This window comes from Hypanus sabinus, chromosome 15 (genome assembly GCF_030144855.1).
Source record: "Hypanus sabinus isolate sHypSab1 chromosome 15, sHypSab1.hap1, whole genome shotgun sequence".
Lineage (NCBI taxonomy): Eukaryota > Metazoa > Chordata > Chondrichthyes > Myliobatiformes > Dasyatidae > Hypanus > Hypanus sabinus.
The window spans coordinates 54,467,432-54,480,771 of record NC_082720.1 but is presented as its reverse complement, the minus strand read 5'-3'; the positions used below and the strand labels follow the sequence as shown (position 1 = coordinate 54,480,771).

Genomic DNA, 13,340 nt, shown 5'->3' with positions numbered 1-13,340 from the left:
CTATTGCTCTTTAAAAGTTTCCCAATCCTCTGGCTTTCCGCTCATCTTTGCTATGTTATACTTCTTCTCTTTTATTTTTATACTGTCCTTGACTTCCCTCATCAGCCACGGTCACTCCCAACTCCCCTTAGGATCTTTCTTCCTCTTTGGAATGAACTGACCCTGCACCTTCTGAATTATTCCCAGAAATACCTGCCATTGTTGTTCCACTGTCATCCCTGAGAGGGTATCCTTCCAGTCAACTTTGGCTAGCTCCTCCCTCATGGCTCCATAGTCCCCTTTGTTCAACTGTAATACTGATGCTTCCAATTTTCCCTTCTCCCTCTCAAATTGTAGATTAAAACTTAGCATATTATGGTCACTACCTCCTTATGGCTCTTTACCTCCAGGTCCCTGATCAAATCCGGTTCATTGCACAACACTAAATCCAGAATTGCCTTCTCCCTGGTAGGCTCCAGCAGAAGCTGTTCTAAGAATCCATCTCGGAGGCACTCCACAAACTCCCTTTCTTGGGGTCCAGTACCAACCTGATTTTCCCAGTCTACCTGCATGTTGAAATCCCCCATAGCAACTGTAGCATTACCTTTGCGACATGCCAGTTTTAACTCTTGATTCAACTTGCACCCTGTATCCAGGCTACTGTTTGGGGGCCTGTAGATAACTCCCATTAGGGTCTTTTTGCCCTTACAATTTCTCAGTTCTATCCATACTGACTCTACATCTCCTGGTTCTATGTCACTGCTCGCAAGGGACTGAATTTCATTCCTCACCAACAGAGCCACCCCACCTCCTCTGCCCACCTGTCTGTCCTTTCGATAGGACGTATACCCTTGAATATTCATTTCCCAGCCCTGGTCCTCTTGCTGCCATGTCTCTGTTATTCCTACAACATCATACTTGCCAAATTCCAACTGAGCCTCAAGCTCATCCACTTTATTTCTTATACTTCGTGCATTCATATATAATACTTTAAATCCATTACTCCCCTCACCTCTCACATTAATTCCTATTGCACTTGGCCATACTCTCCGATCCCTTCCTGAGCTTTCTGCCCCGTTAATTCTGTCGTCTTTCTTAACTTTTCTTATTCTCTCTTTCCCTTTAACTCTACCCTTATATTTCCAGTTCGTCTCCTCCCCCCCCCCCCCCACCTGCTTAGTTTAAACTAAGACTTGATGGGCCAGATAGCCTAATTCTGCTCCTATGTCTTATGGTCTTATTACTGTGATTTCTGATGTGACCTGAACCCCTGAATTAAATTTCAGTACACATTTCTCTTCTGGGAAACTTTATTTCTAAATATAAATTTCATTAAACCCATGATTAGAGTCCAGACTTGCAGCTTGCTGTCAGTTATTCAAGATTCCACGCAGATCCATCTGCAGAACTGTGATTTACTGAGATCTGGTATAGCCATCTATGTATTCACATGTAAATGCCAGTTACCTTCGAATATTGAGGTGTAATTTTATTTTTAAATAATATAGTCATGAGATATTCTAATGTGTTCAAAATCACACTTTGTAATTTCCATTCATATAAAAATTTGTAGTCAGCAAGCTTTTGTAGGGGTCAGGGCTTGTGAGGAAATTCATCTGTGATTCTTGATACTGCCTTTCCTTTGATCACAGGGTCTTGGGGTAATCCACAAGACAGAATTCCATCCTCTGAAGGGTTTCCCCAAGAGATTCATGCAGTTTTAAACCTTCCTTCCTTCTTAACCTTCTTTTTAAAGCAATCTCCCCACTAATCCCCATCTCCTCCCTTTACCTGTCATGGAGACATGCCTTTAACTACACTGATCCATTTTCCATGGATCAATCCATGAATGCCATTTCAGCTGGCTAAAAACAGTATTGCCTGCAAATCGCACAGGTTGGCTTTTAATGTTTGTTATAGACAGTAATTAAGATAACAATTTCTTAATGCAAGAGTTTTTTGGTTTTGTTATATCTTTGGTGAATTCTGATTTGTTGTTACTTCCACAGTGCAGGAAAAATGGAGAAATCCAATTTCTAACCATTGGTCTTTCTAACACCTATGCCTTGTTTAAAATGTAACAGTGAGTAGGAGACTGTTCTTCCTCCACAGGCAATGGTGTTCAGAGTTATCACTATTCCTTCTGTGAACATGTTTCTAAACTTCTAAGTATAAAACATAATCATGCCATACATAATTTATAAATGGAAGTAATTTCTGCTGTGAGTCAGAACAACCAATGCAAGGAGAAATCCAAAAAAGAATTATTCTTTGCTATTACAGTTAGTAGGTAAGCCAGTGCTCCCAGACATGGCCAAATTTCAGATAAGCGAAGACCTATTCTAACGTACCAGTCCATGGCCTCCTCTACTGCAATGAAGAGGCCATGTTCAGGTTGGTGGAGTAACACCTCACATTCTGTCTGGGTAGCCTCCAACCTAATGACATGAACATCAATTTCTCTAACATCTGATAATTTCTCCACCCCTCTCCCTTCTCTTTTTTCCCATACCCCATTCTGGCTCCTCTCTTCTCAGCTCCCCATCATCTACTTCTGGTGTCCCTCCTCTTTCCCTTTCTCTTGTGGTCCACTCTTTTCTCCTCTCAGAATCCTTCTTCTTCAGCCCTTTAACAGCGTCTGCAGAATCTTGTTTGTATGATTTTCTTTGTTATTGCAGTTCAGTTAAATTTCACTTTTTCTCCCCTAAATTATTTGAAAGCAAACAAAGAAAGTCTGAGTATGCAGTGAATGAACTCACACTTTATATTGACTGATAGCCTTTGTAGAGCAGTAACTGCAAGCAATGATAAATTATCTCTGATCAAAGCACACGAGGAAACCAATGATGCGGTGTGATGTTAAATAAGAAGAATTATGACATCAAGTCTTTTTGGGTTTCTATCTGATGTGTAATATTTGTGACAGACTCATTTTTCTAAAACTCCTCCACAATTCTCAACAGATTATCGCTGCTCCATGGCAAGTTGGCTATTGATGTGAATTGACAGCATACACAGGGGCCTATTGTCATATTTTGCCTCCACAGATGCCATTCGACCAAATGATTTCTTCTGGTGTCTGATTTTCATTCCTTTGACAGTACTTATTAAATAAACCATTATCAAAGATATAACACTCTCATACCAGTGTGTGAGAGAGCATACACCATTGTTATCTTCAAGTTATACTGGCCACTGAAGATAAGCCTGTCTGATAGAAACAGGTTAAATATTAAAGCCACAGCCTAATGGTAAATATCTTCCCACAAGCCTAGAATATATCCATTTTCTATACAACTAATAATCATCTCCTAAACAGAGCTAATTAGACACTCAGTTACTTTATTAGTAACACCTGCACACCTGCTCATTAATGCAAATATTTAATTGACCAATCATGTGGCTAAATTCAACACATAAGAGCATTCAAACAGGGTCAAAAGGTTCAGTTGTTGTTCTGGATGAACATCAGAACATGGAAAAAATGTGATCTTAAGTGGCTTTGACTGTGGAGTGATTGTTGGTGCCAGATGGGGTGGTTTGAGTATCTCAGAACTGCTGATCCTGGGATTTTCATGCACAACAGTCTCTAGAACTTACAGAGAATGGTGTGAAAAACAGAAGTCATCCAATGAGCGGTAGGTCTGTGGGTAAAATCTCCTTGTTAATGAAAAGTCAGGGGAGTTCTCACAACCAATGGACTCAGCAGTTTCATGAACAGTTATTACCCCTCAACCATCAGGCTCTTGAATCAGAGTGGATAACTTCACTGACCCCATCACTGAACAGTTCCCACAATTCACAGACTCACTTTCAATGGCTCTTCATCTCATGTTCTTGATATTTATTGCCTATTCATTTATTATTATTATTATTATTATTATTATTATTATTTTTCTTTTTGTATTTGCACAGTTTGTTGGGTTGAACGCTCAAGTTGCGCAGTCTTTCATGGATTCTGTTATGGTTATTATTCTATAGATTTACTGAGTGTGCCAATAAGGAAATGAATCTCAGGGCTTTTTATGTACTTTGATAATAAATTTACTTAGAACTTTGAATGTTTGAGAATGGTCAGACTGGTTCAAGGTGACAGAAACTTAAATAAGTATGCATTGCAACAGAGCATCTCTGAATTTGTTGCACCTTGAAGCGAATGGGCTACAGCAAAAGAAGCCCAACCCAGTACTAGAAAAGTGTCTCTAATAAAATGGCCACTGAGTGTATATGTCTTGCATAAGAATCTCTGACACTGAAGTCTGTTTGAATCCAAACACACTCACCTTTCCTTTCATTTGGAAAATTGTCTCCAAAATGTCTTCACTGGTTGCATTTGTTCTCTGAGCACTAGATGCTACTGAATAACTTTAGTAACTGAATACATAATCTTTTCAGTTTGAGTTTTATTTCCTCGCTAAACAGATGCAAATCATATGAAGTATTATGCTAAGTCTGGCTGCATCACTTTACTGCAGATAGGTCTCTACGAATTTAATTTTAAAATGATCAGCAACACAGAAAATTATTCCCAAATCTAACAACTGTTGCAGACATAAAGAGAGCTGCCTACCTTTTGAATCAGTGAACTGGGTGGGATAGGCATTCACTGAATTCTAATGAGATTGAACAGATAAAGAGCCTGCTGTCTGATGTATGGCTGAGACAGATGTGCTGCTTGAGCAGGGTTCAAATTACAGCGCTGAATTCAAATATTTGCAGAATCACAGGAGCTGGAAGAAGACACTTGCCCATCGAGTCTGCTTGGCTGTTCATTGTGGTCACAGTTGATCATTCATCTAAATACTTTATTCCCACCCTTTCCCTATTCCTTTTGATACCTTTTAGAGTTACAAATTCATCTGGTACTGGAATGGGTCAGGAACATTCAGCATTGGTTTCTACAGCTCTCTGTGGTACCAGATTCTACAGGTTCATCTCCCTCTGAATGAAGACACTTCTCATCTTCGTCCCAGATTCCTTGCACTATAACCTGAGACCATGGACCCTCCAGAGAGGAAAACAGTCCAACCCATAACCAAACTGTCAGCCGGGTCATAACTTTGTAAGTTTCCATTAGATCTCTTCTCATTCTCCTGTACAGCACCCTGTCCACCTAACCTCTACTCAGCTGTGGAACGTTGTCTTTAGAAAACCAATTATAAGTGGCTTTAGTGAAACCACTCTCATTATGTACAGTCTTTGTGAATCTGTGTAAGGAAAGTATATCTTTTCTTAGGCAGGTTCACTAAAACTACACACAATATCCAAGGGTGGTCTCCCCGAGGCCTTTTATAATTGGTTTGAGACATCTTTGTTCATGTATTCAAATCCTTTTCCTGTGATACATTCCTACCCAACTGGCCCTGCTTGTTTCTTTTCAGAGTCTGGTGCAGGTGTTTTTGTCAGGAGTAGTTCCCAAACTAACACGAGTTAAACAATACTTTGCCTTTCTATTTTTACCATCCAAGTGAAAAAACATTCATTTATCTAGATAATACTCCTTCTGACATTTAATTCTGCCCACTTCACATTCTCTCTCCGCCATCCTGAATCCTCTTTTCATCCTCCCCACAATTAACAATCCTGCCCATTACAAAGGTGTGGCAAGCTTTCAAGTAGTCAAGTCGTCACTTTTATTGACATTTCGACCATAACTGCTGGTACAGTGCATAGTAAAAATGAGACAATGTTTTTCAGGACCATGGTGTTACATGACACAGTACAAAAACTAGACTGAACTACGTAAAAAAACAACACAGAGAGAAAAAAACACACGTCTACACCAGACTACAGACCTACCCAGGACTGCATAAAGTGCACAAAACAGTGCAGGCATTACAATAAATAATAAACAGGACAATAGGGCAGTAAGGTGTCATCCAGGCTCTGGGTATTGAGGAGTCTGATAGCTTGGGGGAAGAAACTGTTACATAGTCTGGTCTTTGGAGATTTTTTCCCAGATGGCAGGACGGAGAAGAGATTTATGAGGGGTGTGTGTGGTCCTTCATAACACTGTTTGCTTTGTGGATGCAGTGTGTAGTATAAATGTCCGTGATGGTGGGAAGAGAGACCCTGATGATCTTCTCAGCTGACCTCACTATCTGCTGCAGGGTCTTGTGATCCAAGATGGTGCAATTTCTGAACCAGGCAGTGATGCAGCTGCTTAGGATGCTCTCAATACAACCCCTGTAGAATGTGGTGAGGATGGGGGGTGGGAGATGGACTTTCCTCAGCCTTTGCAGAAAGTAGAGACACTGCTGGGCTTTCTTTGCTATGGAGCCGGTGTTGAGGGACCAGGTGAGATTCTCAGCCAGGTGAACACCAAGAAATTTGGTGCTCTTAATGATCTCTACTGAGGAGCCGTCGATGTTCAATGGAGAGTGGTCACTCCGTGCCCTCCTGAAGTCAACAACCATCTCTTTTGTTTTGTTCACATTCAGAGACAGGTTATTGGCTCTGCACCAGTCCATTAGCCGCTGCACCTCCTCTCTGTAAGCTGACTCATCATTCTTGCTGATGAGACCCACCACAGTGGTGTCATCAGCGAACTTGATGATATGGTTCGAGCTGTGTATTGCTGCAGAGTCGTGGGTCAGCAGAGTGAACAGCAGTGGACTGAGCACACAACCCTGGGGAGCCCCCATGCTCAGTGTGATGGTGTTGGAGATGCTGCTCCTGATCCGGACTGACTGAGGTCTCCCAGTCAGGAAGTCTAGGATCCAGTTGCAGAGGAAGGAGATCAGGCCCAGTAGGCTCAGCTTTCCAATCAGTTTCTAAGGGATGATTGTGATGAATGCTGAACTGAAGTCTATGAACAGTATTTGAACGTACATGTCTTTTTTGTCCAGGTGGGTTAGGGCCAGGTGGAGGGTGATGGCAATGGCGTTGTCGGTTAAACGGTTGGGACAGTACGCAAACTGCAGGAGTTTCAGTGAGGGGGGCAGCAGGGTCTTAATAAGCCTCATGACGAGCCTCTCGAAACACTTCATGAGGATGAAAGTGAGTGCAACAGGACAGTATTCATTTAGGACACTGAAGACTTCTTCGGCACGGGGACAATGGTGGTGGCCTTGAAGCACGTTGGAACGGTGGCGCTGCTCAGGGAGATGTTGAAAATGTCAGTGAGAACATCTGCTAGCTGGTCTGCACATCCTCTGAGCACTCTGCCAGGGATGTTGTCTGGTCCAGCAGCCTTCCGTGGGTTGACCCTGCACAGGGTTCTTCTCATTCTGTTACATTCTGTTTCATCACCAAACCCTTAAAATACATTGTAAATCATTGATACCCAAACATTGATCCCTGTGATACCCTGCTAGTCCTGCACCATCCAGGATATGCCTTTCTCTTAGTACTGCCTTCAACAAGAAGATACATGAGCCTAAATCTGAACCCGGTCATCGATTCAGAAACAATTTCTTCCTGTCCACCATCAGATTTCTGAATGGTCCATGAACTATCATGTCATTCCATTTTCTCTCATTTTTACTTACTTTTGTAATTTTTAATAATTTTTATATCATTGCATGGTACTGCTGCAAACCAACAAATTCCATGTCATGTACTGTAAGTCAGTGTTAACAAATCTGATTCCGATTTTCACCAACTGTAGCTCAGATAAGGGTCCATTGATTCTAACGAGATTTCTTATCGACCAGGTACAGGAAGCCACAGTGAGCTGATTTAAAATGAATTTGACTGTACTGAGTTAGAGTTATCTGAGTTAGAGCAGTGGTGGGTGTGATCTAACAGTTAGAGGCACAGTCATCACAATCAGAAAGAAGTTCTGAAGGCCAGGTAGGCAACAGCCCAAATGGGATAGCCCTGGCCTTGGCATCAGGGAGGTAACACAGCTCACTGTATCAGCTTGGTCAGATTGTTTGTCTTCCCAACACCCCATGCTTGTCTACCTCCAATCTACTGGACCCAGACTCCTGTTATACCATCTTCTGGATTTCTCTATCTTTTCTACTCATAGTTTCTCTGTTTAGACCACAGGTCAATTCTACAGTAAAGTATTTAATCTACAACACACATGAAAGCCCAGAGGAACTCAGTGGTCAGGTGCACCTAAGGTGGGAAATAGACAGTCAACTTTTGGGGGTTGGGACTCTTTAAAATCAGGATTTTGCGGTTCTGATGAATGGTCCAGACTCAATATGTCAGCCAGGAGTCCTGATGAAAAGTCCTGGACGGAAATGTTGGCCATTTACTTTCTTCCCCACAGATGCTGTCTGGCCTGCTGAGTTGCTCCAGCACACAGTGTGTGTTGCCAATATGTTGACGTCCATTTCCTTCCATAAATGTTTCCTGAACCACTGAATTTCTTAATTTCTTTGTGTGTTGCTCCAGGTTCTCAGCAACTGTGTCTCTATTTAATCAAAGGGGAGAGACTGCCTCCTTCTTCCCACCCCCCCGCCTTACACTCTCCACAACATGGTTTCTCAACCGGGCTTCCGTGAGAGGTCACTGGGGTTCTGCGAGAGATCATGATTTAAAAAAATAAACATTGCTATTTGAACTTTCTGTAACGCGTGATGCTAGTGCTCGCAGTGGTGGGTGTGATCTAACAGCCCCGTTCAAGGTCTTTCAGCCCAGAAAGGCAGCGTACAGTAGGACCATGTTTACTTGATAGAGTCCGTTCTCGGTTATTGATGCAAGATGGAGAAGGCCGTTAATAATTGGTAGCTGCTGTATTTCACGGAGGGAAGGACAGTATGCTGATAATTGTTGAGTAATGTATTAAATGAAGGGGAGGATGGTAGGCTAGTAATTGATCAGTACTGTATTGCATGGAGGGGAGGACGGTAGGCTGATAATTAGTGGGTACTGTATTACTCGGAGGGGAGGACGGTGGGGAGATAATTGGTGTGTACTGATTTACACGGAGGGGAGGACGGTAGGCTGATAATTGGTGGGTACTGTATTAAACGGAGGGGAGGATGGTAGGCTGGTAATTGATTAGTACTGCATTACATGGAGGGGAGGATGGTGGGGTGATAATTGGTGAGTACTTATTACACGGAGGGGAGGACGGTGGGGTGATAATTGATGGGTAGTGTATTACACGGAGGGGAGGATGGTAGGCTGATAATTGGTGGGTACTGTATTACATGGAGGGGAGGACGGTAGGCTGGTAATTGGTGAGTACTGTAATGTACGGAGGGGAGGACGGTAGGCAGAAAATTGGTTGGTACTGTATTACACAAAGGGGAGGATGGTAGGCTAGTAATTGGTGGGTACTGTATTACACAGAGAGGAGGACAGTAGGCTGATAATTGGTTGGTACTGTATTACACGGAGGGGAGGACGGTAGGCTGATAATTGGTTGGTACTCTATTACATGGAGGGGAGGACGGTAGGCTAGTAATTGTTGGGTACTGTATTACACGGAGGGGAGGATGGTAGACTGAAAATTGGTTGGTCCTGTATTACACAGAGGGGAGGACAGTAGACTGATAATTGGTTGGTACTGTATTGCATGGAGGGGAGGACGGTAGGCGAGTAATTGTTGGGTACTGTATTACACGGAGGGGAGGATGGTAGGCTGGTAATTGTTGGGTACTTCATTACACGGAGGGGAGGACGGTGGGGTGATAATTGGTTGGTACTGTATTACACGGAGGGGAGGACGGTAGGCTGGAAATTGCGGAGTACTGTATTACATAGAGGGGTGGACGGTAATTGATAATTGGTTGGTACCATATTCCACGGAGGGGAGTACGGTGGGGTGATAATTGGTTGGTATTGTATTACACGGAGGGGAGGATGGTGGGGTGATAATTGGCAGGTATTGTATTACACGGAGGGGAGGATGGTGGGGTGATAATTGGCAGGTACTGTATTACACGGAGGGGAGGACGGTGGGGTGATAATTGGTGGGTACTGTATTACATGGAGGGGAGGACGGTAGGCTGGTAATTGGTGAGTACTGTAATGTACGGAGGGGAGGACGGTAGGCAGAAAATTGGTTGGTACTGTATTACACAGAGAGGAGGACAGTAGGCTGATAATTGGTTGGTACTGTATTACACGGAGGGGAGGACGGTAGGCTAGTAATTGTTGGGTACTGTATTACACGGAGGGGAGGATGGTAGGCTGAAAATTGGTTGGTCCTGTATTACACAGAGGGGAGGACAGTAGACTGATAATTGGTTGGTACTGTATTGCATGGAGGGGAGTTCGGTAGGCGAGTAATTGTTGGGTACTGTATTACACGGAGGGGAGGATGGTAGGCTGGTAATTGTTGGGTACTTCATTACACGGAGGGGAGGACAGTAGGCTGATAATTGGTTGGTACTGTATTACACGGAGGGGAGGACGGTAGGCTAGTAATTGTTGGGTACTGTATTACACAGAGGGGAGGACGGTAGGCTGGAAATTGCGGAGTACTGTATTACATAGAGGGGTGGACAGTAGGCTGATAATTGGTTGGTACTATATTCCACGGAGGGGAGTACGGTGGGGTGATAATTGGTTGGTATTGTATTACACGGAGGGGAGGATGGTGGGGTGATAATTGGCAGGTACTGTATTACATGGAGGGGAGGATGGTAGGCTGGTAATTGATGAGCACTGTATTATATGGAGGGGAAGACGGTAGGCTGATAATTGGTTGGTACTGTATTACACGGAGGGGAGGACGTTAGGCTAGTAATTGTTGGGTACTGAATTACACGGAGGGGAGGATGGTAGGCTGATATTTGGTTGGTACTGTATTACACAAAGAGGAGGACAGTAGGCTGATAATTGGTTGGTACTGTATTACACGGAGGGGAGGACGGTAGGCTAGTAATTGTTGGGTACTGTATTACACAGAGGGGAGGATGGTAGGCTGGTAATTGCTGAGTACTGTATTACACGGAGGGGAGGACAGTAGGCTGATAATTGGTTGGTACACAATTACATGGAGTGGAGGACAGTAGGCTGACAATTGGTTGGTACTGTATTACACGGAGCAGAGGATGGTAGGCTGGTAATTGCTGAGTACAGTATTTCATGGAGGGGAGGATGGTAGGCTGATAATTGGTTGGTTCTGTATTACACGGAAGGGAGGACGATAGGCTAGTAATTGGTGGGTACTGTATTGCATGGAGGGGAGGATGGTAGGCTGGTAATTGATGAGCACTGTATTATACGGAAGGGAGGACGGTAGGCTGATAATTGGTTAGTACTCTATTACATGGAGGGGAGGACAGTAGGCTGATAATTGGTTGGTACTGTATTATACGGAGGGGAGGATGGTAGGCTAGTAATTGGTGGGTACTGTATTACACGGAGGGGAGGATGGTAGGCTGATAATTGGTTGGTACTGTATTACACAGAGGGAAGGCTGTAGGCAGGTAATTGCTGAGTACTGTATTACGTAGAGTGGAGGACGGTAGGCTGATAATTCGTTGGTACCATATTACACGGAGGGGAGTACGGTGGGGTGATAATTGGTTGGTATTGTATTACATGGAGGGGAGGATGGTGGGGTGATAATTGGCAGGTACTGTATTACATGGAGGGGAGGATGGTAGGCTGGTAATTGATGAGTACTATACATGGAGGGGAGGATGGTGAGGTGATAATTGGTGGGTATTTATTACACAAAGGGGAGGATGGTAGGCTAGTAATTGGTGGGTACTGTATTACACGGAGGGGAGGATGGTAGGCTGATAATTGGTTGGTACTGTATTACACGGAGGGGAGGACGGTGGGGTGATAATTGGTTGGTACTGTATTACACAGAGGGGAGGACGGTAGGCTGAGAATTGGTTGGTACTATTACACGTAGCAGAGGATGGTAGGCTGATAATTGGTTGGTACTCTATTACATGGAGTGGAGGGCAGTAGGCTCATAATTGGTTGGTACTCCATTACATGGAGGGGAGCACAGTGGGCAGATAATTGGTTGGTACTCTGTTACATGGAGGGGAGGACAGTAGGCTGATAATTGGTTGGTACTCTATTACACGGAGTGGAGGACGGTAGGCTAGTAATTGTTGGGTACCGTATTACACAGAGGGGAGGATGGTAGGCTGGTAATTGCTGAGTACTGTATTACACGGACAGTAGGCTGATAATTGGTTGGTACACTATTACATGGAGGGGAGGACAGTAGATTGACAATTGGTTGGTACTGTATTACACAGAGCAGAGGATGGTAGGCTGGTAATTGCTGAGTACAGTTTTTCATGGAGGGGAGGACGGTAGGCTGATAATTGGTTGGTCCTGTATTACACAGAGGAGAGGACAGTAGGCCGATAATTGGTTGGTACTGTATTACACAGAAGGGAGGACGGTAGGCTAGTAATTGTTGGGTACTGTATTACACGGAGGGGAGGATGGTAGGCTCGTAACTGCTGAGTACTGTATGACACAGGGGAGGACGGTAGGCTGATAATTGGTTGGTACACTATTACATGGAGGGGAGGACAGTAGGCTCACAATTGGTTGGTACTGTATTGCACGGAGTGGAGGACGGTAGGCGAGTAATTGTTGTGTACTGTATTACACGGAGGGGAGGATGGTAGGCTGGTAATTGATGAGCACTATATTATATGGAAGGGAGGATGGTAGGCTGATAATTGGTTGATACTCTATTACATGGAGGGGAGGACAGTAGGCTGATAATTAGTTGGTACTATAATTCACTGAAGGGAGGATGTTAGGCTGATAATTGGTTGGTACTGTATTACACGGAGGGGAGGACGGTAGGCTAGTAATTGCTGGGTACTTCATTACACAGAGGGGAGGATGTTGGGATGATAATTGGCAGGTAATGTATTACATGGAGGGGAGGATGGTAGGCTGGTAATTGATGAGCACTGTATTATACGGAGGGGAGGACATTAGGCTGATAATTGGTTGGTCCTCTATTACATGGAGGGCAGGACAGTAGGCTGATAATTGTTTGGTACAGTATTACACAGAGGGGAGGACAGTAGGCTGATAATTGTTTGGTACTCTATTACATGGAGGGGAGGACAGTAGGCTGACAATTGGTTGGTACTGTATTACACGGAGCAGAGGATGGTAGGCTGGTAATTGCTGAGTACAGTATTTCATGGAGGGGAGGACGGTAGGCTGATAATTGGTTGGTTCTGTATTATACGGAGGGGAGGACGGTAGGCTAGTAATTGGTGGCTACTGTAATGCATGGAGGGGAGGATGGTAGGCTGGTAATTGATGTGCACTGTATTATACGGAAGGGAGGACGGTAGGCTGATAATTGGTTGGTACTGTATTACATGGAGGGGAGGATGGTAGGCTGATTATTGGTTGGTACTGTATTACATGGAGGGGAGGATGGTAGGCTGGTAATTGATGAGCACTGTATTATGTGGAGGGGAGGACAGTAGGCTCATAATTGGTTGGTA

General features: G+C 43.9%; 1 protein-coding gene across 1 annotated transcript in view; it reads right to left on the bottom strand.

The window, feature by feature from the left end:
• LOC132405227 (QRFP-like peptide receptor) overlaps positions 1-13,340 on the bottom strand; it is a 177,175-nt gene that overhangs the window by 96,763 nt on the left and 67,072 nt on the right. The window lies entirely within an intron of this gene.